Genomic DNA, 25,093 nt, shown 5'->3' with positions numbered 1-25,093 from the left:
GACCATAGAGGGCCATAGGGGGTGATAGCCAGCCATATAATTTTCCATAGACAACCATAGACCATTTTTGTATGGGACGGTACTTTGGACCATACAAGGTACTTCGTCGCCTCGGCGAGCTGAACTACGAGGTGATGCCCGACGGAACACGAACATCGTCACGCCGCCCACCACGACCTGAGGTCGTCCACGTCGTGCGCCTGAAGCCGTACTACGCTCGATAGGACTGTGGACCTTTTGTGCTCCAAAAGACTCTTTAGTTTATCGTTCTTTTTTATTTTGATTTGTTTTACACTGCATCGGGGCGATGCACTTTTAAAGGGGGGAGTAATGCCGCGCGCAAGGCTGAGAAAGCAACGCTCGGTCACGGTCCTCCAGAAAGTTCCCGTTTATTCATGTACCGCACGTAACTTCTATCATTTATCCCTGCTTTTGTTTTCTAGAAAGTGCGTGTTCATTCTCGCCCCGATCACGCGACGCTCGAACCGCTTTCGCCGAATCTTCGAGATAGCGGCGCACTCTAGATAAGAGGCCGCCCGCGACCTTGTCGAGTCAGTCTCGCCCTAGCGCTCGATTCTGCTGACACGCCGACTTCGACGCCCGCGACGCTCTGCTTTCTTCTGTTTCCTTCTTTATTTCTTTGGCACAAGTTCGCCACATTAAACGTTTATTTCTTTCTGTTTATTTCCTGTTTTTTGTTTGGTCACCACCCGTGACAATATTACCATTTGTACGCCCGTGGTCCCCTGACAACTTTGGACACAATTTTATCGTGTGCACCCGACCCCTCCCAGGATGCCTACACTTCTGATGTCAGTGGTCGAGCTGGAGATGGCCGTCAAATCGCCCAGTTTCAGACTCTAATATCACAGCACCATCATCAACTCCGTCATGCAGAAAGTCATCCCAATAGAGAGTTTTAGTAGATCGTTCCGATACCTCCGATAGCCCCGATAACGATACTAGGCATGCGCAAGGGAGGCGGTAGCGGAGTATCGGGATATCGTTATCGGAGTCATGGGAACGATCTACTAAAACTCTCTAGTATCTCGTACAACATCGGTGACGAGATTTTACTGGCGAACCCTGTCCGCCAACTGGGCTAATCGGCGAAACAAATGCGCAAGTTTGTCGGACATATCGAGTAGTCCGCCGCCTTTCTGCAACCAAGTATACGAGGTCGTCCCAGTCCAGCCTCGCCGTGACCGTCGCTCCAGGCCCACGGACATTGTCCATCCTGCCCGTATGAAGCGCTACCATCGCCAAACCTAAACCCAACCAACACCAACGTGCCGGATGACCGGCACACCAGCCCCCCGGGGGTGTTGTGAGGAAGACAAAGCAGAAGTGTCGGCATCGGAGCAAGGCACGCGCCTGGTCGGACGAGGGAGATTTGGACTACACTCAACCGGCGGAACAGTTCCCTTTTGGCCATTCATTACCATTGTAATAATCGCATTAAACACCCTCACAATATATATGGTGAGAAGGTTCAACGGGCCGGTTTGACGTGAAACTGGTTAAGAATTTCCAGGAAGGGCTTTTAATTTACCGGCGTTTCGAGCAGAGACCGCTTTTCTCCGGGGTGTGATGGTGTGTAAAATGTCCTCTTCTTGCTGACGTTCGTGAGGAAGAGAAAAAGTGGCTATGAAGAGTATTAAGCATCTTCGGAATATTAGCAGCGAAATGATCAGTAAATCAATGAAAATAGTAATTATAAACAATAATACATCAGTAATAATTAAAACTAAATACATTTATTCCTAGTATTTGTCACAGTATTTGTCACAGTCGATAAACACAATCACCATCCAGCACTGGAGCGCAAAATGAAATAGGAATGAGGATGTGATCGGGATTCACGCCGCTTCAAGAGCGGAGATCTAAACAGTGCAAGGGTGCTGTGGCGGTTTTTTATGAAATATTTATGTCATATTTTAATTATGTTCACGCGCCAAGACATTTCACGCAGCGGAACAAGATTTCCACGGTACGCACGCTCACGGGGATGTTCACGAGAGGCGTGGAATGAGCTGCACGATGGCAGGTGCCTTTGGCGCAACAATGTGATGGACGCGCCCGGCTAGCACAGTCCGTACAGAACCAAACCAATTGAACACGTGTTGCTTCTGCCCTACACAAACCGTGGCAGCCAAGTTAAGTACGTCTGGAGTTGCGTTGATACCACAAGCAACCGAATTGAATTTGTGAATGAAAAAAGCCTCCTTCAATTCCCTCTCGTGATCAGAATTAAACCCACATTCTAAGAAAAAAAGGAGGAGAAGGGTAGCAACAGCGACTGTTCCTCCTTGTTGCGGACAAGTTGCCCAGAGAAGGGAGGAACGGCAGTTCAGATGAAAGGAGGAGGTAGAGTACCTCCTTGTTCAGTTGGCGCAGGGGTAAAACATCGCGCTACTGACCAAGTGGTCAAAAATCCGATCCCCAGAGGGGCGGCTTTTTTTTTTTTTTTTCGCCAAAGTTTTATTTTTTTGTATTTTTATTTACCAAAACACACATAAACAAACCCAGACCGATGAAAGGAATATTAAAGTCCTTATTATTCACCGAGCCGTTTTCCTCCTTCTCCAGGCAGACCGGAGAAAGCTTTCGCCCTCCCGACTCATCTTCTTTTGGTTTCGTTTTTCGAGAACATCGTGCACGTTGTTTAATAAATTAATGTTGAGTTGATTGAGCCTCAGCGGCAGCAAAGGCCGCCTGCAATTTCGTCTTCTAGTCCAAACGTGCAGAACATTTCGGTTGCATTGACGTTTTTACCACTAATTTTATCAAGCAGCTAACGAAGCCGCTAGAAACAGCGAAGTTCCGGAGCAGTGCCAGCAGCGCTACATACACTGGGTAAGACGGCCGTCGGCCGTCTCCGATTTGCGGGACACACGCGGAACTACGGCAGCGAAACCACGAGGAACTGCGTCGACGTTTTCGACGTTATGGAAATCGCGGGAACTGCGTCCAAGGCAGGCAGGTTTTCCAGCCGGCTGCCTGGGCGCCTTCCGTGCTAAGTTCGGTTCTGTTGTCCCGTGCCGAGTGCCAACCGGCGTTCAACGTGATTCTGTATTTCTGTGTGTCAGCAACACCGTCAACGTGGTTCTGTATTTCTGCGTGTCAGCGACTTCGTGATGGCAGTGTTGTGGGTTGTGAACAGAAGACTGGAATTATCGCCGATGTGACCTTGTGTTCACGTATCAGTGGTGTAACAACAAGATGATATGACTTAAACTGTCGGGCATTGATGCCGCTGGTTGGGCCGTGATCGGAGGGGGCGGGGTGTCGCAGGATGACATTCCGCTTTACATTAAAGAGTTTAAAACCACTTGAGGGATTAGGTGCAGTCGATTGACGTGTGGATAGTCATGTTGGAACGCTGGTCTGAACGGTAAGCTTCTATCGTACAGTGGCCAATGTGACTCTCGGTCCCCGAGAGCGATTGCGCTCTGGGGAAAAGACTGAACAGTACGAAAGTATGACGGAAAGTACGTATATTTACAATGGAAGTTTAGCATAAAAAACAACAAAGAACAGGTAAAATCGAAAAAAAACGCTATCCTTTATATTACTGTTTAAATATATTACGGTTCCTGTAGAAACTGCCCTCCAAGGGGCGCGCTGGGATGAGCGCATAGAGATCATACATACTAACTCTATAGAAGAAAAGGTCCGCCATTTTCCCATACATTCTGGCTGCCGCAAGCGGCGGATCATGCAGACAGACCCTCGGGGTCCCAAACACGGTTACATCATCAGAGCAGTTTCGTGAGCTTCAACAATCCACGAACTTACCGGTGGAAAAATATTCGCGTTCTTTTCGAAGCTTTCTTTTTGCATGACGCGCAGATGTACGGCCTCGCGTTAACGCTAAACTAAACCATATACCCGGCTTCGCCAGTGCGGCGCGGGTGGGCGCTGTTGAGGAATACGAAACTGCGCAACCACCAGATTTCCGAGATTTCGACAGAAGGGAAGTTTATGCAGCGTAATGACTTTATTGCTTTTTATAAGCGTTAGAATAGCTCAGAATTTAGTTTACAACGTTAACTTATCACTGTTTATATTGCTGAGAGTTTTCACTCTTCGCGTTTACCATGGCAACGTTGCTTTCTTTCTCTCGTGTTCTGTCGCTCTCTTTTGCGATCGTTCACTCGGGACCCCGGGTGTCGGCGCACGGGATTTGCCACTCCTCCTCACCCACCTTTACCCCCCTGGATAAGCGCTAGAAGTAGGGGTGTCGCGAACCGGCCGCGGTTCGAGTTCGACCAGGTTCGACTTTTTCGAACTTTTAGTGAAAAGTTGGCTTGGGATTGGATGGTGATGTCTAAGGGATGAATCAAGGGCAGCGCTGATTGGCTCTTTCAGTTAATTCAGTACAAAACAATTAAGTTATTAACGTCTTCGGTGATAAGAACTGATTTCTTTTCATTGCAACTGTTCATAAAACAAAATAACCCATTGCATACAAAAAAAAATTACCCAAACCTAGACATGCTTGCTTCAAGGTCTGGCCACAGTGTCCAGAAAGTCGAACCGGTCGAATCTGGTGAAAAGTTCGAAGGTTCGTCGAACCCCGAAAGTTCGACCTAAAAATCTGGTTCGACAAAAGTTGGCGACACCCCTAGCTAGAAGTTTTCGAGCTCGCAACGGCTTAGCTCGGTACACTTAACAGTTGCCGCAAGTCGCGGCTTTGACTGCATTCAAGTTGATCGAAAAGCGATTTCTCTGCCCGTGAAGCATACAGCTGAGTGAATATCCGCTGTACAAAGATTAATTCAAGACGGCAATTGCAGCCGTGCGCGAACAGCACAAATAGAAAAACAAACACTACAATATAAATACTGGCTACGAAGGGCCGTGCGGGAAAACAAACTCATGGCTTGGAACCACATTGGAGGGCTCGATTTATTGGCTTTCAGATAATTACGGCATGATCGAGAGTTTTCTTTTTAATTCATAACCTGAGCCATTAAAAATGGTCTCTGATGTATGACATTGCTGGAAAAAAAATGAACATGTTCGGAATATTTTTTATTGCTTAGGGAGTCACCGAAAAATTCCGTACGTTCAAAACTACCAGTATAAAAGACGGAAACGCAGGGCTCGAGTGTAGTGATCGGGTTAGTGTGCTGTATTATTGATGTTTGTATGTGTGATGCCTGTGTATGCGCTCAATATATGTTCACCTGATGCTTGTAGTGTGCGTAACGTATCTATATGTGTTGGAGATTCCCGAAGAAAACGAAACGCAATTGTGGCGTAAGATAATAAAATGTTTTTTTTGTAAAAACATGAATTGGGCAGTACTTAGCGCCACCTAGCCTAGCTACTTGCGATTACTCTGCTTGACCCTGCCATCTGGTGGGAAGCGATTTAACATCCTTTTACGCTCCGCGGCTACGCCATAATTTCGTGTTACCGTGCTGAGGTAAGCCAAGAGGTTGCTTCGGATTTGCTTTTTTTTTGACAGCGGCTTTTGGTTTTGCGGCTAATGATTTTCACTCCTCCGTGATGTGCGGTTGACGCAACGGTTGACGAGAGAATTGTGACTCGATGAATAGCAAAGATAAGACATAAAGTGCGCGAACTGGGTGCCGGTTATCTCCGTTGACCATCGCAGTGCTGACGATGAGAAGACTGAGTGACTGTATGTTTTCGAAACGTAAGTTTCTTTACCTGCAGGGGTAAAAAACTTCGTAAATAAATACAGTTCGCGGAAAGCTCGTGTTACGTTTTTATTTGCTGCTCCTCTCGCTTCGTACAATAGACTTAGTGTTCTCGTTAAGCCTTATCGAGCTCGATTTGCTCGATTCGTGGCCGCTATAATGAGATGCAGTCGACGGAGGAAGTTTTGCTCCCCTGCTTAAGGGACGAAAGTTTCTCCCTTTCTGAAGGAACATAGGTGTCAAGAGCGTTCCTCCCTTTAGGGAGGACTATACTGACCCTTTTTTCTAAGAGTGCAGGGTCAATGACAATGATACGTATTTTGCCAATGCTGCGTTCCGTAAGATTCACATGTTTTGAGAACGGGAGCGGACGTATAGACTTGACATGAGACCTGTGGCTATTAAACCGCAACCGAAATGAAGTAGTGGTTGGTCCTATATAATCCATGTTACATAGTTTACAACGTAAAAGATAACTAACACTAGGCCTAGAACAGTTGAGGTTTTCAGTGATTTTGTAAGAAAAGTCAAAGTTCGTGGTTGTGGCAAGCTTGATAGTTTTTACGTGTATACAAATCTCACAGCTAGCCGAATCAACACTTGGAAACCTGTCAAGCTAATCAGAGGTCCGGTGGGTTCTTCCATATCCGATCACAGCTTTGAAGTGCTCCGCCGGTATAGTGAAACGCCTTCAAAACTGGTGCCAACTCCATCGGCCGCAAAGAAGTGCCACGGCGGAAGTAAGTGAAAACCGTGATCTCTATATAAGTATGCTCTCGAGGTCCTCATATCATAAGCTCTTCATCTCCAGGTTGATGTTACGAGCTTTGTGGTTAAAACGGCGAACAAAGCCGCTCATGTTGCCCCTGCGTCGATTTGTGGGCAGAGGAAAGACGAGGCTCACATGAATGCTTCAACGTTCAGGTTGACTTCGTCGTAGTTGTCGTATCATTCGAATGTAGATTCTGCACACAGGAGCCGCACCATTCGGGGCAATGTCATTACTCCCGACAGAAAGTATCAGTTTGGTTATTCCTGGTGTGTGCAATTTGTAAGCCGGCCCGGTTAAAGAACTTGAACATGTATCAATTCATTTCTTAAAAAAAGCATTACATTTTTGCAAATTCTTTCGATGGCAGACTAGGTGGCAAAAGCTATCGCCTAATATAAACAAAATTATTCATATTAGTTATCTACCCATTCAGGTAGCAGCATCCTATGTCCCTATTCGTGTAGTCAACGGAACGCCTAAACAGTAAGCCAACACCAACTTCACAACAGCCGTTAGGTGCACTGACAGTCCAGTAACTTGCTGATGACAGCCGGACGCGTGCTCCGATCGGCTCGCAGCGTCTGCTCTAATCTTGCAGGCGCTGGCTCGAACACCACACTAGAGATCTCTCTGTTTCAACACGTATATAAAACTGTTATTGCCGCCGTTGAGGCGCGAAATTAAAGAATAAGGGACGAAGCAGTGTCTAAGCAACACGCGTAGCGTAAGTGCCAAACTCTACATGACGTGGCATAAAATCCAGAAAAAAAAAATCTTTAAAAACAAGCACGTCTCACATTCAGAAGTATCGGAAACCGGGACAGCGTCAGGCTGCCATTTGCCGCATAAACAAGCGCAAACACACCGAGGGGCTTTAATTTTAGCAGCATATCGACGAGGCACCTGGATGCGCCGCTTACACCCAAGATCACAAAACGACGACATCTTGCATCTGTGACGCGCACGGTGGGCCCGCCTATAAAAATTTCACACCGTTGTCGGCACCCAGCTGCCAAGATTGTCGACCATGAACTTTTCCGCCCACCTGCACAAGTGGCCTTCCCTACGAAAATGTCAAATCAAAATCATGTTCGGTCTTGTCCAGTGTCAAGTCAATCGGGCGGCTCTCCGACTTTAATCTGGGCCCTCTCGGCTGTGTACCTACCCCTCTTTTTGTGACGTGTATGACCCTTGCCTGTTCCTTGCCGTGTTTTGCGTCGATCACTTGAAAAAGGGTGTCCGCTCGAAACGACGTGTATACCTTCCTGTCCACGTATTTTTTCAAGTAGCACAACCATATATTTACGATTTCGTGTCTAAGCTCACTGTGCTCGGCAGCGCCCTTATTACCTTGGATACTCCACCGGACTCTAAATCGGTCCGGATCCATTCGAAGGCTTCGATTGATCCAAAACGATCCTGGCGATTCCAGTATGGTCGGATAAAGCCAGCATTGTTCCTTCCTTTTCCTTCTTTTGCTTTAGTTTATCATAAAGCGTAGCAGGACGTAAATTATAATCGAACGAGACAAGTTTAAGATTCCGCCAGGTTCGATTACTTCACCGCCCCAAATGAGCGAACTCTGTATTTTAACACGATGTATTTGCTCTGCTGTTCCCGTCCGATGGTCCGGTCGGCCAGGGGCGGATCCAGAACTCCGTTTGGGGGGGGGGGGGGGGGGGGGGGGAGGGCAGGGCAGGGGAGGGGAGGGGAGGGGGGCGGAACACTTTTAAGAATACTATTCTCCCATTCTTTTCGTGCACCAGGGCCCGTTTGCTCGAAGCGCTAACCGCGGCTAAAGTTAGCCGCAGTACCTAGGAGAGGGATTTTGAAATCACGTGACTGGCTCGGTAGGGATGCGGGGAAACATGGCGGTGCCCCGGCGAGTGAGCGCCGCTCGCTTTGGAACTAATATGTCGTTTTAGCTGCAATATCGGGTGCGTTAGTCAGCAACGAATGGTGCAAGAGGCTTTCGATTTGCATTACCTCACTTAAAGCGCAAAGCCGAGCAATGACCTCGCCGGAATTTTTAGATTGTTTTTCGATTCTGGCCATTCCTAAGCCTAAATGAACGCGCTAATTGTTGGCATGGCAACGTCTGTGGAAAGCGGATTGCCTTGACTCAATCGACCGGGTACTCACCGCATATAAAAGCAGACAGCGTCCCAATAGACTTTTTTCTAAATTACCCAAGCATCAAGGAGAACGCTGGAAGTGTAATTCTACGGTTCGCGCGCGCTGGCCTTTCTCTTATAAAAGATTCGAAGTAAATAATCATAATAAGGCTTTGACGAACGCGCGTGCAAGGCTAAATTTTTTTTACTTTTTGCTGGAGAGCAATTACTACTGCAGACGCCACACGTGCAACGCGTGTAACTACACTCGTAGCATGCACCTCGGTGTCCTCAATACCCGGCCGATTGAGTCAAAACAATCCACTTTCCAAAGACGTTGCCATGGCGACAATTATCGCGTGCATTTAGGCTTAGGAATGTCTAGAATCGAAAGACAATCTAAAAAATACAATGAGGCAATGGCTCATGCTTTGCGTTTAAGTGAATTAAGGCGAGGCGAAAACCTCCTGCACCACTCGTTGCTGACTAACGCGCCCGATATTGCAGCCACAACGAAATATTAGTTCCAAAGCGAGCACCGCTCAGTCACCGGGGCACCGCCATGTTTCCCCGCATCCTTACCGAGATAGTCACGTGATTTCAAAATCCCTCTCCTAGGTACTGCGGCTAACTTTAGCCGCGGTTAGCGCTTCGAGCAAACGGGCCCAGGAGATTCACCCATGTCGAATTGCCCTCCGTGAAAGGTGGAGGGGGGGCGGTCGCCCCCCCCCCCTTTTTTTTTCTCTTGGATCCGCCCCTGCGGTCAGCTCCTCTTCAGTGGCTGCCCTACGCCTTCCCGCATGCCCAAGATGGTCGATTCGGAACTTCCGGTGGCCGCATTCGAGGAGCAGTGAAGTGCGATTTGGCAAATTGTCATAGAGATCAGTAAGCAGGTTTATTATGGTGGCTAGAAGCCCTTCTAGCCACCTTTCTAGCCTCTCTAAGATGTTTGAGGCCTTTTGGAAGTTTCGACGATGAGAACTCTATGCGAGAATAACAAGGTAGTCCCTATTTGAACCGCGGTCAAAGGCGATTCAGTGGGACCTGTGGAATCTGTTTGTTTGATTATTCTTGAACAGCTGACCATTGGTGGACGAGGTGGTTGGACAAAATGTGGCAACCTCGTCCTGTTTTTGTTTGGTTTGTTCTACAGTTCTTGGCGTGTCTACTTATATAGCTTCCTCTATACTGGTAAAACCTGGCAAATCGTCACGAGAAGCCGCAGCCGAAATTTAAAAGGTAGAACGGCAGACAATTGGTGAGAGGAGAGCCACGTGACGGGCGCCCCGCTGCGGCGAGACGCCGAAACACTCTTTTCCCGAGCGATGGAATGTCCGCTCGTGCTCCTCGCGTTCCTCGCGCTACCGTTCCTTTCTCGTTGGCTTTGAAAACCATGTTTCGGGTCCTCGCCGCTGCCAAAGCTGTGCGCTGGCGTCCAGGTTCCCCGACAAATGCTCTGTGCTACCAGATCCTCGCGCTCCAGATCTGCGGCTCCTTCGTCGAACTGCCAGGCTTTGTGAGTAGTATTGGCGACGTGAGCGATCGAAAGCGCCGCTGTGGTCGGCCCACCACAATTGGCTGAATGCTGACTATGACGTCAGCAAAAGATGTCTCATCGACGGAAATAAGATGAATGCAAGAACTTCATTTTCGACGGTGTTGGCAGTGTTGCTTTGAGAGCGCTATAATTTCAGGCTTCCGCCATGCCCGTTACAAACACCATTGAACTTGTTGTTCACAAGGTAAAGACGTCACGAAAGGTAAACGAACGAGGGCGCCACGGAAACATCACGCCGCTAATAGAAGAGGTTATGACCGATCTCACTAAGCGACTCACGCATGCCTGACGCCGCCATGACTTTAGTTTGAAAGAGGCAGGCGGCAGCGCACGAGACTGCTCGTGCCCTCTCGTGCTCTGCGCGCGCAGAGCTTCCAGCGAGGTTTTCCCAAGCGCAGAAAGCCTAAAGTTCCCTCTAGGCATTGCGGCAGCGGCGGCGTTACGAAACTGGCTGGACGATCGGTCTATTGCAGCTTGTCCGGACGAGCAGGAACATGACCGTGGTTTCAATCGTCTGTAGGTGACGCCATGGGACTTTAATAAATGACGACGTTAAAAAAAAAGAGATCAATTCTTTCTCTTTTTTTCTCTCCATTTTTTTCTTTAGCATGATGCGCCGTATGTATCACTTTGTCGTCGCTGCGCAGCTGCGTCGTTAGGACTTCATTCACCAAAAGCAAACTACCAAAACTCCCGCGATTACCATAACAAAGTACATCTTTCTTTCTTTCTTTTCTTTTTCTTCTCTAATCTCACCAACAAAGTGAAACATCCCAAAATAGACATTTTTTGCAACGACACTGGCGGCCACAGTAAAGATCCGGATCCACGACAGTGGTTTACGTCTGTGTCGCATCTTTATGTGACGGTCAACTATTTTCGCCTGAAGGTCTCCTACTGTTAATCTGGGACCCGTTTGAAAGACTTCGTTGTCTGTCTTATCCCTGGTTCAGCTGAGGCTTTCCACTCCGTCCAAGATACCGAGATTGAAGGTTGTTTGATGTTATCGGGTGCGCCCTGACTCACACGCGTCGCACGCAGCACCAGGCTCGACCGCGGCGCCTCAACTGTCCTATAAATAACACAGTCTCTGGTAAGTGTTCCGGCCATTCTCCCTTTTAATTTTAAAGTACTTTGTGATAGTCTCTTTATGGTCATAACTCAATCTATGGAATGTAAGCATCATAAAATAACAGTTCCTTAACGCATGGCCGATCTATTAAAATCGGTATCAGAGATTGATTAACCTCGGCACTATCGCCGACACAAGATGGCGCCATCGGACGAGGAGAAGAGGAGAAGCAGTGGAGTTATATGGCGCTACATGGTGACAGCGATAGTTACGAGGCAATCGATCTTAGATACCAAATGACTGTTAACTTTGAAAAAACTGTTTTTATGAGAATTACACATAAAAGAAATCCTTTAAAATTTATTTACAATACTAATAATATTCTTCTATCAGAAGTAACACAATATAAATACCTTAAATTATGGATCACTCATAATCTTACTTGGACAAAACAGCTTGACTACGTAACTTCAAATGCTCTTTGAAAGTTATTCTTTCTTAAAAGGACTCTAAGACTTTCTACCCCTTCCTTGCGTCTTTTAACATATAAAGCCATAGTCTTGCCAACATTAGATTACGCGGCTATCATTTGGGATCCCTTCACCAAACTAAACATTAACAAGCTGGATCGTGTGCAGAAAAAGGCAGTTCGCTACATTTACAATAGCTTTGGACGAACCTCTATAACCGAACTTTTAACCAGAGCTAACTTAAAGTCATTATCTCTCAGAAAGCAGCATTCTCGACTAAAATTTTTGTATCAATTAATAAATGGACATTATAGGATAGATCTGTCTCACTTAATAAACTTCTCATCAGGCTACGCTACTCGTCAGAGGTATGCGCTAACAATAACTCCTTTTCAATCGCACAATAATTGCTTCAAGTACTCTTTTTTTCCGCGAACGTTAACTGATTGGAATAGCCTTTCTGAAAGTGTCGTTATGCAGCCATCATTATCTTTATTTGAATCCCTTCTAAATCAGTTTTGTCCCTCTGAAAAATATTTGTTCCTTTGTTTCTGCGACTTGTTTGCTATTTTGTATGCCTGCATGTCTTGTCAATCAAGTGTATACCCACCTGCTAAAATCCCTTTCAGGGGTTGCAGTATCAATAAATAAATAAATAAATAAATAAAAAAACTTTAATAGAAAATAAATGTAATTTTTTTTATGCTTAGTACTTATAGAAAGGGTTGTGACCATACTCTCGCAGAATGTGGTTTAATGACTTTTTAGCATATGTGACCCCTTGATTCTTGCTATCGCTTCGCGCATGGTCAGACTCAGTATTTTATAACGGCTGGTTCAGATCCTTTTGTGAGTGTGCCGACTGCGTTACGACCGCTTATGACTGCTAACGACGAGGCGGTGTTGGTGGCAACCGAGGTCCGCGCACCGCGCTGTACAGGGACGCAAGGTGTGGTCACGGCGTCGGTTACATCCAAAGGATGGCCTCGGGTTTGGTCCATACGATCAGGCATAATCTCGGCGCAGCTTACCGGCATCATAGATAACCTTCAGAGAATCATGTACGAAAATAAAATAAAACAACGAAAGTTATATGTTACACCTGGGTGGGATATTTCTTGTGCATATTTGATTGTTCCTTCTTGGGCTCGGCATTTGGTAACAAAAGCACGGCTTCTAACAAGGGATGCTATCGAGATTTGGCTCCCTTAGCCTTTATGAGCCCGTCGTTCTATTAGTTGCAGCTTTTTTTAATATCTCACAAAGTTTAAAGATGAACTCCAGTCAGAAGTCGAACTACAATAAATGACTGATATAGATTCACGCATACTAAATATAAGCACCGTCAAAATATTACACTAATGGAAAATGGCGATCCACTTTAAAACCGATATTAAAAATGCTCAACTCTGTGACGTCACGGCGCGGTGGTGGCGCGTCGGTCGCACTTCCAGTCTGGGGTTGTGGGCAGAAGTCCCCATGCCAGACGTGTATTCCTGCGTTGCTTTAAAAGGGACCAGACGAAAACCTGCCTTTTTGTAAAAACGCCGCGACTGGGGCCGTACCAAAAGTGTCGAGAAAGGTTTGAAGGTCAGTTTTCACGTGCTGAGTTCCTCCGAGAATCTGGGTATGTGCCGTGAAAAGGGAAAAGCAGACGCCGTCGGACAGCGATTGCTTGACCGGGAAGCACCTTGGGTTGAATTCACGGATACTTGTGGTCATTAGATTTATTTGTTCTGTTCCAACATCAACGTCAGAAAACCGACAAGTTCTGCGGACCATGCGGACTACGTTCAGTGCGTCTTCAAGTTCAAACGGCCGCCTGATCGTTCGAACCATCGTCTGCTCTTTCAAACGTTTCTGCTTGTCGTCTGCTCTCTTAGACGACGCCGGCCCGTAGACCAAATGTTGTCCCGGTACTTGCGATAAGAAGTAAGTGCAGGCCCCAAAAGACTCAAATTTGAAGGTTGGTAAGCAGACTCGATGTAAACCGTAGATACAAGGAGATGTTGATGATTGTTACCAGTGACCATCACCGACTTGTTATCCCTAATTTACTTGATCCGATTCTGCTTGCGATTTTCAGTATTGACGTCGACCATCTCAGCTACGGTTTACGCTTTTGCAGCCCGAGCGGCGTCGCGCCTGAAAATTGCGAGCGAAATCGGATCGTGCGAATCAGGCTTTAGCGTACATACTGCGGCGTCGACGCGGAATGAATCGCCACATGTCACATTATTCACGCGAAGTTTTGCGGAGTAACGAGCCTCGGTAATTTCGCTGACGCCGCTCAAGTAGTCAGACATCGCCAGGAAGACGTAGAATCAAACACTCGAACGCGAAAAAAGGCAGGGGGACTCACACCGACGCCGTCAACATCGCATTCCAATGCTTTGTTTATGGGCGACGGCGAGCTTCTTGCCCACCCCCGTCGCGCATGCGCGGCGCCGGTGGCGTCTGCTAGAGGCTCTCCAGTTTGTTTGTAAACAGGAGTTGGTGTATACACAAACTCATGTTTACAAACAAACCGCAGCGCACCTAGCGGATGCCACCGGCACCGCGCATGCGCGTTGGAGGGTGGGCAAGAAGCTCGCCGTCGCCCATAAACAAACCATTGAATGGCGTTGTTTACGGGCGACAATGTTTGACTACTTGAGCGGCTTCAGCAAAATTAACGAAGCTGATTACACCGCAAAACTTTGCGTGAATAATGAGATGGTGTGGCGATTCATTTCACAAGGACGCCGCAGGATGGGCGCTAAAGCCTGACTCCCACGATGAGATTCTGCACGCTATTTTCAGTCTCGACGTCGCTCGGGCTGCAAGAGCGTGGAACGTACCTGAGATGGTGGACGTAGATACTGAAAACCGCAAGTAAAATGGGGCTTTATAAGTCGGTGATGGCCACTGGTAACAATGATCAACATCTTCTTGTATCCACTGTTCACACTTAGCCTACTTACCCCAACCAACCTTCAAAAATGTTTTTAGGCCTGCACTTACTTCTTGTCGCAGTCACCGGGTCAGTGTTTGGTTTACGGGCCGCTGTCCTTTGAACGAGCTGACGGCAAAAAGCCGACAAGTTTGAAAGAGCAAACGACAGTTCGAACGCATGCGCAATGGAGTGCGGGCAATAAGCATCGCGTCTCGCGTCAACAAACCATTTTAATGTGACGTTGTCGGCCTCTGTGTGAGTCTGCATGCCTCTTTTTCGTGTTGGAATTGTCTATTCTACGTCCTCATTGCAATGTCTTACCACTTTAATCGCCTGATCGAAATTATCAAGGCTCGTTACGCCGCTAAACTTTGCGTAAATACTTTGACGTGCGGCGATTCATTCCCATGAACGCCGCAGATTGGACGCCATAACCATGATGAGATCATTCTAGTTATTTTCGGTCGCCACGTCGCTCGTGCTGCAAAAGTGTAGAAGGTAGCGGCGATGATCGATACTGAAAATCGGAAGCGGGAACAGACCAACCGTAACAAGTCGGTGATGGCCACTGGTACAAATGATCAACATCTTGTATCTACTGTTTACACCGAGCCTACTAAGCCTTTTGAGGCCTGCAATTACTTCTTATTGCAATCACCGGGTCAACGTTTCATCTACGGGCCGCTTTTGTTTTAACGAGCAGACGACAAAAAACAGACAAGTTCGAACGATCAGGCGGCCGTGTGAATTTGAAGACGCACTGGAACCCGCGGGTGGTCCGGACTCCGGACAACTTGGCGGTTTTCCCTGGTTCATGTTGGAACCAAACGAATACATCTGGCGACCAGAGAGTGTTGCCCGCACAAGCAATCGTAGTTCGACAGCGTCTGGTTTGCCCTTGTCACGGCTGCTATCCACATTCTCGGACGAACGGAAAGGGCAGAAACACATGAAAACTGATCTTCAAACCTTTCCGGACATTCTTGGTACAGCCTCCGTCGCAGCATTTTGACAAAAAGGTAGGTTTTTTGTCTAGTTTCTCCTAAAAGAACACAGGAATGCATGTCTCACTCGGCGACTTCTGCCCACCGCCCCAGACCGGGAGTGCGCCCGACGTGCCACCACCGCTGCGTGACGTAGGAGAGTTGAGTTCGTGTATACACCTTTTCCGCGTAGTCGTCGCCATCTTGCGTGTTGCAGCGACAGCCGCGCCGTCTGGCGTACGGTTGTTGTGCGCCCATTTTGGTATGCGGAGAGCAGCGTTGTTCCTAGCTCCCGCGTTGTCCCCATTGACCCCGTGCATCGTATCTTCATTGTTTTTCCTTTAGTGAGTTCTTAATTCGTTTGTTATTGAAAGTGTGAATTATTCTTGTGTTCTGGCGTGTTTATTCGCCTTCATGGCGCCCGTTGTTGCGCCAACAGCGCCGAGAGGTTCGTCGCCAGCGTCGCCAGTAATCGAAATCGGAGGCATGTTCACTTTTCCTGAGGACGTTTACCAGTGTTTACTCTTCGCGCTTTGTTGTTTGTGAAGAATGACAGCCTTCTGCGAATGACTAACGGAGGGTTTCTATGCGCGAGCGAGGGCGACCCTGGGCATAGAAGTATCATCGTTTAATCGTAGAAATACTCACAATGGGAGTTGGCGACGCGGGGCGAACGGTTTATTGTTATGGTGCACCGTCGAGGTACGATCGTTAGTTACCGGGACATCTGTACTTCGTATGACGCCCAGATGCATCGGAACTATTCAGGAGATGGGGGTGAAATGGGGGGGGGGGGGGGGGGGGGGGAGGACGACGACGATTTTGCGCCCTCTTTTCGTATTGTTTCCATTAACGTATTTTAACGGGCGTCGCTACCGAGCAACAGACAAAATTATAGTGCACATCCTCGTAGGAATGAACGGAATGAAAAACAAAACTTGAGTAGCCAATAACAATCATTACACCCAGGGTCTTACATTTGCACAAGCTGCAAAATTCGTTCTACATTTGACTTGTCGAGGCTTATTACTGCACTTGTAGATGTCCGTTTCTATACTGCCTATTTGCTTTTATTATGTGCGGATATTGCATCGCTTCCCCGCTGATATCAGCGGGGAAGCGATGCAAAATGTATACGTTACAGCCGCATTCGCTTTGCGACTTCTTGTGTTCGGTGCACAATTTGTCGCGCGCTATCTTCCGTTTTTGGAAATTGCTGCTGCAGCCAACGACTGCGCAGTGGCAGCCCGATGACCAAATATGCGCGGACATGATACATCGATCGTATTAACCCACCTTATCACAACTCACTTCGCTGTCAAGGGCTTCAAAACCCATTTAACGCGCTACTTCAGCATCTTGCCAGCCGGCTAGGCCTGCTCCCGCATACCGGAAGTGTTAGAACCGGAAGAACCATTCCCGCTGTGCGCCGAGTCGCCGAGTCGAGGCTACGCACGTTACGCGCTGGGTCGAGGTTAGACGGAAAAGGTGTATAGAGCGGGTTGGCTGTTTGTCAAGCAACTTTGTGCCCTGATGTCATGTTCGTATTCGAGGAAGTCACGTGATCGTACCTCCACTTCTTTCGCAGTGGTTTTTTTTTTTGCGTTTTTAGCCGTTTTAGCGAAAGAGTTTTGCTCGATATGTTATGTTCTAGCGGCCGTCGTTCGCAACGAAGAAACCGCCACTGCGCCTGCGTGCCGATGGCCTTGGCTGTAGAGTTCCGGGTAGCGGATGGGCTTAGCTGAAAGGGAAACACGGTGTACAAACTCCCTAATGACTCCCTGCTCGCTCAAGAGCGTGGTGGTGCCGAAGGTGGCATTCACTAAAGCATTCACTGGTGGCAAACAGTCCGTTCCTGTTCAGTATGAGTTAAGCTTTCACAACGTTTCTACAACGTGCATTGCACACCACCAAGGTTCTAGATCTTCCCGGAAGGTAAGTGGGGGCTCGTTTTAAAGCTGCGCTGAGCCTGCGTTCATCGTGGCAAACTCGCTTTTCGGCCTACAACCTTATCAATGACGAAAGACGACGAGCGACGAAAATAATCCCTGGAGAAGGGGAACAAGAGGGACAAAGGACAAACACAAATCTCCAAACACAGCCAGGTGACTGATGCGCGACCGAAAAAATCCGCTTGGTCCGGGTATGAAACCCGGGACCTCTCCATTTCTAGTGGAGCGCTCTACCAACTGAGCTTACCAGCGGTTAGACTTATTGGCCTCGAGATCGACCTAGAGGTGGCGCTACGGTAGCGCTATCATCATCATCAAAGCGGGGATAGGAGAAAGGCCGCCCCATAGGCTCTCCACGTTCGCGCGCGAGACGGCGTAGATTCTTGCGTTTATTTTGTCGCATACTATCGGTGGTAAAACAATTCTAGCGGAAAAGGATGCGGTACTGTTGTGTGCTTCGGTGAAGATCGAGTCGTGTTGCCAGCGTGCGGCCTAAATTTATGTAATCCCTTCTGTGGGTGCGTCGTCTGCTCTAGGCAGACGTTGAAAAGCATGGATCACCACGACTGATGCCTGTCTCCGGTTGCACTGGAATATTTATGTTAAATACTTGCTTCTTTTAAAATGGGTGAATCGGTTCATCAAAGTGGGAATTAAAAAAACAATAAATTCCAACCCAGATAACATAATACTGGTACTGTGGGCTGTGATATCGCAGCTTCTATGCTGTTATTTAACTTCTAGCTTTTCCAGTAATATAATTATTTAGGATGAAGATAAGTTAGCGCTGCATTGAAAATTGCCATGCTATTGAGTTCCTCTGCTCTTTTACTGTGCCATAGTGTGGGTAAGTTTTTTGGAGTCTCAACAAATCTACTGCGTTGCGATGAGGAGGGTGTGTCTCTTCTAGTTAAGATCAGGGGGCTATGTTCGACAAATGTTTCGTTTCTCCTAAAAAGAAACGGAAGTGACAGAAGTGACGATATCGCGTCTGATTGGTTAGAGGCTCAAATGACGAAAGTTCCCTCTTTCGTCATTTGAGCTTCTAACCAATCAGACGTGATATCGTCACTTCTGTCACTTCCGTTTCTTTTTTGGAGAAACGAAAAATGTGTCGAACATAGCCCCCCTGCAAATTGCACGGTTAGCAGGACAACTGAAACAAGTGAAACAAACTGTTCAAATATATCTGCCGTGACTGTAATAAACGAGTGTAACCGAGCAACGTAGCAATCAATAAAACCGTATGTTGATTTTTCGCCGGTAATATTGCGTGAAAGGCGTTAAAACCTAAAACCACGTTTTTTTACTGGTTTTACTATGTCATAAATGTCATATTGCATTCCCATTCTAAACTTCACGTTGTGATTCCTACAGAAATATGAACACGGGAAGCCTTTTAAAGTGAAGTATTTTCAAAGTTATTTAAACGGTATAATCACCCTCGGTGATGACAAGCACGCTGATGTGGTTTACCGTGCAAACCTGTGTCACAAAAAAATAAAAAAATAAAGACGTCAAAAATATTAAAGCAGGCATTTTTTACTCCATGTTGACTTTCTCCAGCACAAGACTCCAATTAACCGGCAAAAAAAAAATTGCAATAGAGCATTACTTGAATAATCGGAAAGTTAATCGATGAACTGCCCAGTCCCGATATACGTTAGGTGAGGGCGGAGGGTGATCGGAAAATCTCGTGAAGGTCGCTAGCCTTCATCAGTAAAAGAGTATCACGGCTGCCGATGCTGTCTGTATCGTGGTGCGCGTCGTTTGTTGGGGTTGCAGAGTCTACTGTGTTTGAATGCAAGATTATTTAGCCAGAAATGTATAGTATTAGCCTCTTGACATCCGCGGCCCTCACCAAGAAAATTGAAGCGGGTGAACCCACACTACCGAGAAAAACATTTAATAACAGGAACATTAATCTATTAAAATAGCGATCAGTCGGGTTAATTGTCTAATCAAACCACAGACCCACTTAACATTCAATGTTTTATGGAAGCCGCGGTTTGTGCGAGATAACAAAAATATGTGGGACCAGCGATTGTATACAAACCAACGCACTAAGATTATGGAAGCTTCCGACTTAATAATAAATCGCTTTGCTGAATTTCTACGCATGGGAAACGATACAACAACATTTAGTATGAAGAAAGGGCAACAAAAACATAAAACATTTAATAAGGAATGTCAAGATCAGCCTGAAACGGGCTTGCGTCGTCGAGATCCATGCTCTGAGCGTGCGCCCGTAGCAGACGACGCACGGCGGTATCCGCGCTTTCGCGCGTTCCAATTTCGGCCGCACGGTGGCGACACGGTTCGATCTCGAGGCGAATACCCCTGTCAGACGGCAGCTAAAATGGCATTTAGGCCATATGAGATTCAGTGTAAATGTCATTTAGCATTTGAGTTGAGTTGCCACATGGCAACTCAAATGGCATTTAACCTAAACGCAATTTCGGGTAAACAGAGTTTCCCAAACTCATTTACGGCTCGCAAAGCGTACTCTCGTTGCCAGCGCTCTACACATGTTACAAGATTGTTTTAAAAAAAGAAGGCATATATCACGGAAACAAATTTTTACTTTCGTTTTAATTACGAAAATAATTTGTTTAACGCATATTTTCTACAGACTTTACGTTCCTAATAGTTTAACCTACTCACGGCTCCAGTTATCCAGTAGGCCTAATGACCAGTAATGGTTCTGAGCCGCTGAACCTGTCGTGCATGTGCTCGCCTCGGTCGGCTCTCGGTTCGTTAGTTCTACTTGCGATGCGCTTCACATTTACGCGTTTTTACGGTGTCAGAAAAGCGCCTGCGGGCAAGAAGAAGCCACCTGTCAACTATACCACCCGCGAGACGTCGGTACTCAAACTATGTGAGACGAGCATGCACCTCAGATGTCCTCGGTAGCAGAAGCCGAACGGCGGGTTCTGCACCGGCCTACGGGCGATTTTAGAAGCCGTCGGTTCCCTCAAGACATACGCCGCAGTCCATCACAACTCCGAAACCTCAAGGAACATGTTTGGGAAAGACAAAACTTTGACAGTGGGCGTAAACAAAAGGAGCACGCAAAACAATTAGGGGAGCGGACAGCCGCCTAGTATTTGGTCTGCGTGTGTGGTTCGTCGCAGCACTGCGTATCTGGAACGAGTAGTGCATACCTCCAACCAGTTCATTGCACGACCGGCTTGGTCGTGGTTCATACTAGCTGTCTTCGCCTAGCAGCGCTTTAAATTTCGCGTTCGTTGCTCAGGCAACAGCTCCCGAGGTTGGCTGACAAGCCTTGTCAAATGTACTACCGCCGGGTAGAGATTCTGGGAAGAATGCAAGACGACAAAACGAGCTTACTTTTCTTCAAGTGGTACAAATCCTGTAAAGGGTCTGTTGTTCTAATAAACGTAGTGTAGGTATTCGCCACCGTGACTTTTTACCGGCGTTTACATTCCCATTGACATGCTTCAAAAAGAAATAAAAAGAATTGCTGCATGGAGGTCAGTCTCTGAATGTTTCTATTTCTAGCTTTCTTTGATGTTGGATGATCCCATACTGTTTCAAAGCTAAATACACTCTCAAGAAAAAAGGGTGTAAAAGGGTGTACCGTTACACCCTTCGTTCCATATAATACACCCCAAAACTTCAATTCGAGGAACAGTGCTAATCACACTTGTCTATAACGCGCGAGCGTGTGGCTTTCTCCGTGGAGCGCTAGGCTGGTGGCATTCGCGGAAGCTAAGCTAGTCACGTGGCGCAACATGGAACGGCCCGCTCGAGGGGTGTCCTGCCCAATCTATCAGCTGGCGGCGAACGCGGTGTCATTGTCGGCGATCAGTGCTTTTGTTCTGTAGGATTCTCTCGATATTATGCGCAGTCCTGTTGAATCCCGTGAATTGATATACTTTTGTTTTTTGCATAGTAGCAAGCCTTATACCAGCTTAACAAGCTATAAAAGTGCTTCATGATATTTTGTTTGTTTTTTGTTTTTTGATGACAAAATCGTTTATACGCCTTCATGCTTTAGTTTGTTTATTGTTCAAGCAATGATGTTTGTAAAAAGCGTGCAAGCAGCCTTCAGCATTCGCCGCCAGCTGATAGAGTGGGCAGGACATCCCTCGAGCGGGCCCTTCCATGCCGCGCCGCGTGACTAGCTTAGCTTCCGCGAATGCCACCAGTCTAGCGCTCCCCGGAGAAAGCCGCACGCCCGCGCGTTAAAGACAAGTGTGATTAGCACTGTACGGCGCCCTACAGTCGAACAGACGGCCCCATATTTTACGAGGGGCTTGAAAACGAGTGACATAACTTTTAAATAGCTAAAGTACGCATCAAAGACCACATAAAGAATACACCGAATTTTTGCAGTAGGAAAAAGAAAACCTCGATTATTATTTTTTTATTTTTGTATTCAGTAAAACGCACATTAGCTCTTTTAATAAGTTGTACCACACGGCTATCAAGCCCCTGGTAAAATTTCGGGCCGTCTGTTCGACTGTAGGGCGCTGTACGTCGAATTGAAGTTTGGGGTGCATTATATGGGACAAAGGGTGTAACGATACACCCTTTTACAATTTTTTTAGAGTGTATGCTACGTGTGTTTACATGATATATGCACATGTTATTCCAAAACATCCTAAAAATTGTTTAATAAAATATTGCATATATACATTGAATACAGTTGCTGCACAGTTGCTACTTAGGATATCTACATGTTTCAGAAAACATCTGCTGCTGGGGGCCACCATAGAAGCAGGCAAAGTGAGCTGGCTACATTACAGAGAAATTGACAAGTTCCTGGGATCACTGCCTCTAAATAACAAGTGGCAGTTTCTTGCAGCCATGGCCACTTGTGTGACATTCTCCTCACTTGTTTTCAGACGTGCAGTGCAAAAGCACCGCAGAGAGCAACGTGTGTACGGTACCTTCTGGAAAAGCAGCAATAAAATAATTGTGAGGGCTTGATGAGGGCAGTGCAATAGCCAGCATTAGGGCCGCCACTGGTATTGACCCCAAGATATTCGAGACCATTGCCACGAGTTCCAGAAAAGGCCAAAGAAGCAGTGGTATAAGAGCCAGCACAAGCAGTAATGTGCAGCTGAGCTGACAAGAGCGAAAAGGAAGAGATCCCATAGCCGTAGAGGACGCTTCGGCTCGGTTTTGAAGCAGCCCGACATGCTCCAGTAGAGCACTCAGAAGATTCGAGTCGCTGCAGCAGTGCCGCGAAATGTTCGAGAAGCAACTGCTCGCATTGCGCAGAAGGCCGAGTGGGTAACTACGTTCAGTAAACAAGGCGGTCATCAACTTTAGCTGTTAACGGAAATCGAAGTCGTCGCTGCATATCCTATGTAGGCGAAGGAATTGTGAGAAGGGAATAGAGTTGATTTGGGATCTAGGATGGATCGAGGATTAAGGAAGGTAGCTATTGCTGTCAGTGGGTTTATAGTGCTCAGAGGTGTGGAACCTGTGACCGTAAATAGTGATTTTTAAGTCTAGGAAGTTGACAGAGCATTTCAATATCAGTGAGGTAAACTTGAGGGACGGGTGGGCGTTACAGAGTGCATTGGTGACGCGGTGAACTTCAGGAGTGGGGCCAAAACCAAAGATGTCGTCAATATAATGACCATAAAATTTTGGATGCGTGAGTGGGAAGGAATTAAAGAACTAGTGCTCGACGTAGCCGACAGAAAGGTTGGCGAACAAGGGGGACACCTCTTAGCGCCCATCGCTACACCACACTTTTGGCGCTAGGAGTAGTTGAACTGGAAGGCGTTCAGTGTTAGGACTAGTTCGGCGAGGCGGATTATGGCGTGAGACGGGGGATTTTGAGAGGGACGCTGATCAAAAAAGTGTGAGAGAGCCTATAGTTCTTTAAAGTGAGGAATTACCGTCTAAATGTGACGTTCATTGTGAAAAGGATAGTGTCGGGAGTCGGGGCCAGATTATAGATAAGCGTTGGAGGATGCCTGTTGTGTCTTTAACGTAACTGAGCAGGTTTTGTACAATAGGCTGAAGGAGCGAATCGACAAAAGAGAAGATGATGTAAGTGGGGCAGAATATGGCGGACAGAATATTTCGGCCAGGGGATCCAGCTTTGTGAATTTTGGGAAGGAGATAAAATGAGGCAGCGTGGGGATGACGAACAATTAGGAAATTTTCAGCGGGGTGAAAGGAGTTGGTTTTGATTAGGAGCCTTACGGTGGATGTAATTTTATCTTGGACGGCGGAGGTGGGGTCAGAGGAAAGGGGTTGGTAAAAATCGGAAACGGAGAGCTATCGGAGAGCCTCCTCGGAGTAGAGATCACTGCGCCAGACCACCACGGCTCCACCCTTATCGGCTGGCTTGGTTACGAGGACAGTGCGGTTTCGAGGGGATTTTAGAGCGGTAACTTCTTGTGGGGTGGCGTTGCGGTATTTAGAGATTAGGTTGCTAGACGAGTTGGCAAGGATGCTACGACATGCTTTGATTGAAGTGTCAGTTTCAGGGTGTTTGACTTGAAGCGGGGTCCGGATACTAGTCTTTGGGTTAATGGTGTCGAACATGGTGCGATTAAAGTTAGACCGATGCTGGGTGAAGGGGGCATCTAAGACTAGGCATCAGAAGAATTGTTCGCTCCCTACATGTAAGGAAAAAGGGTCAGGTCGGCTTTGAAGTGCAGGGACGAAGGACAGGCCCTTCGATAAGATAACGTGTTCAGGGGCAGTGAGGGGTAAATCATCTGGCAAAGGTGACATCACCATTGCGTTGGACGGCAGCCTCATCATTTCGGGACAAGAGAGTGTCTAGTTTCCTTGATTTACAGGCGAGAACATCGGCATAGAGATACGAGTTGACTTCAAGAATTTTGTCGACAAGTTTGCTTGAGTGGGAATGGAAAGATGAGTCAAGGGACTTGAGGAGTCTTTTAGCGACAGTGAGCTTATTGGCGTAACTGAGCACAGTGGTCTTTATAATATCTCAGATGTGCCTTTACTAGGTGGAGACCAGCATTATCTAGTATTTGATTGGTATACATTTGAAGGGCTGGAGGGATTCTCATTGGCAGGTTGGGAGGAGAGCCGGTGTGTTTGATATAAAAATTAAATAGCGCAAAGGAATTAGACAAAGGACAGAACATGTAGACAGGACAAGCGCTAACTCACAACTGGCGTTTTAATAGAAAAGAAGAGAAGGAAGCAGCGTATAGATACACCGAAAAAAGGAAGAAAGAAGATTTATAATAAATAGAGAAAATTAAAAGGTATATACAAAAAGGAAGGAAAGAAAAGAAACGGAAGAAAGAGAAAAAAGAAAAAAAGAAAGGGACCTGCGTAACTAAATTGATTCCGGGGAATATATCTAAATTAAGAAAAAGACTACAGCTTAAAGAAAGAAGAAGTTGAAAAGACTAGAAATTCCCGCTGAATCAACCTCAAGTTGGCAAACGAAGGTAAACTAATTCTTTTTCAGTTAATGCCACCGATGGTGCACTCACACAGGCGTCCTCCTTTTCCTTGATGGTTAAGGCCTCCTATATTTCTCTTGAAGTTTTATCTCGAAACCGTCGTAGGATTTTCGTTTTTGTCAGGATGGG

The sequence above is a fragment of the Ixodes scapularis genome, unplaced genomic scaffold, assembly GCF_016920785.2.
Source record: "Ixodes scapularis isolate PalLabHiFi unplaced genomic scaffold, ASM1692078v2 PGA_scaffold0__279_contigs__length_252992795, whole genome shotgun sequence".
Lineage (NCBI taxonomy): Eukaryota > Metazoa > Arthropoda > Arachnida > Ixodida > Ixodidae > Ixodes > Ixodes scapularis.
This window is presented reverse-complemented; position numbering follows the sequence as displayed.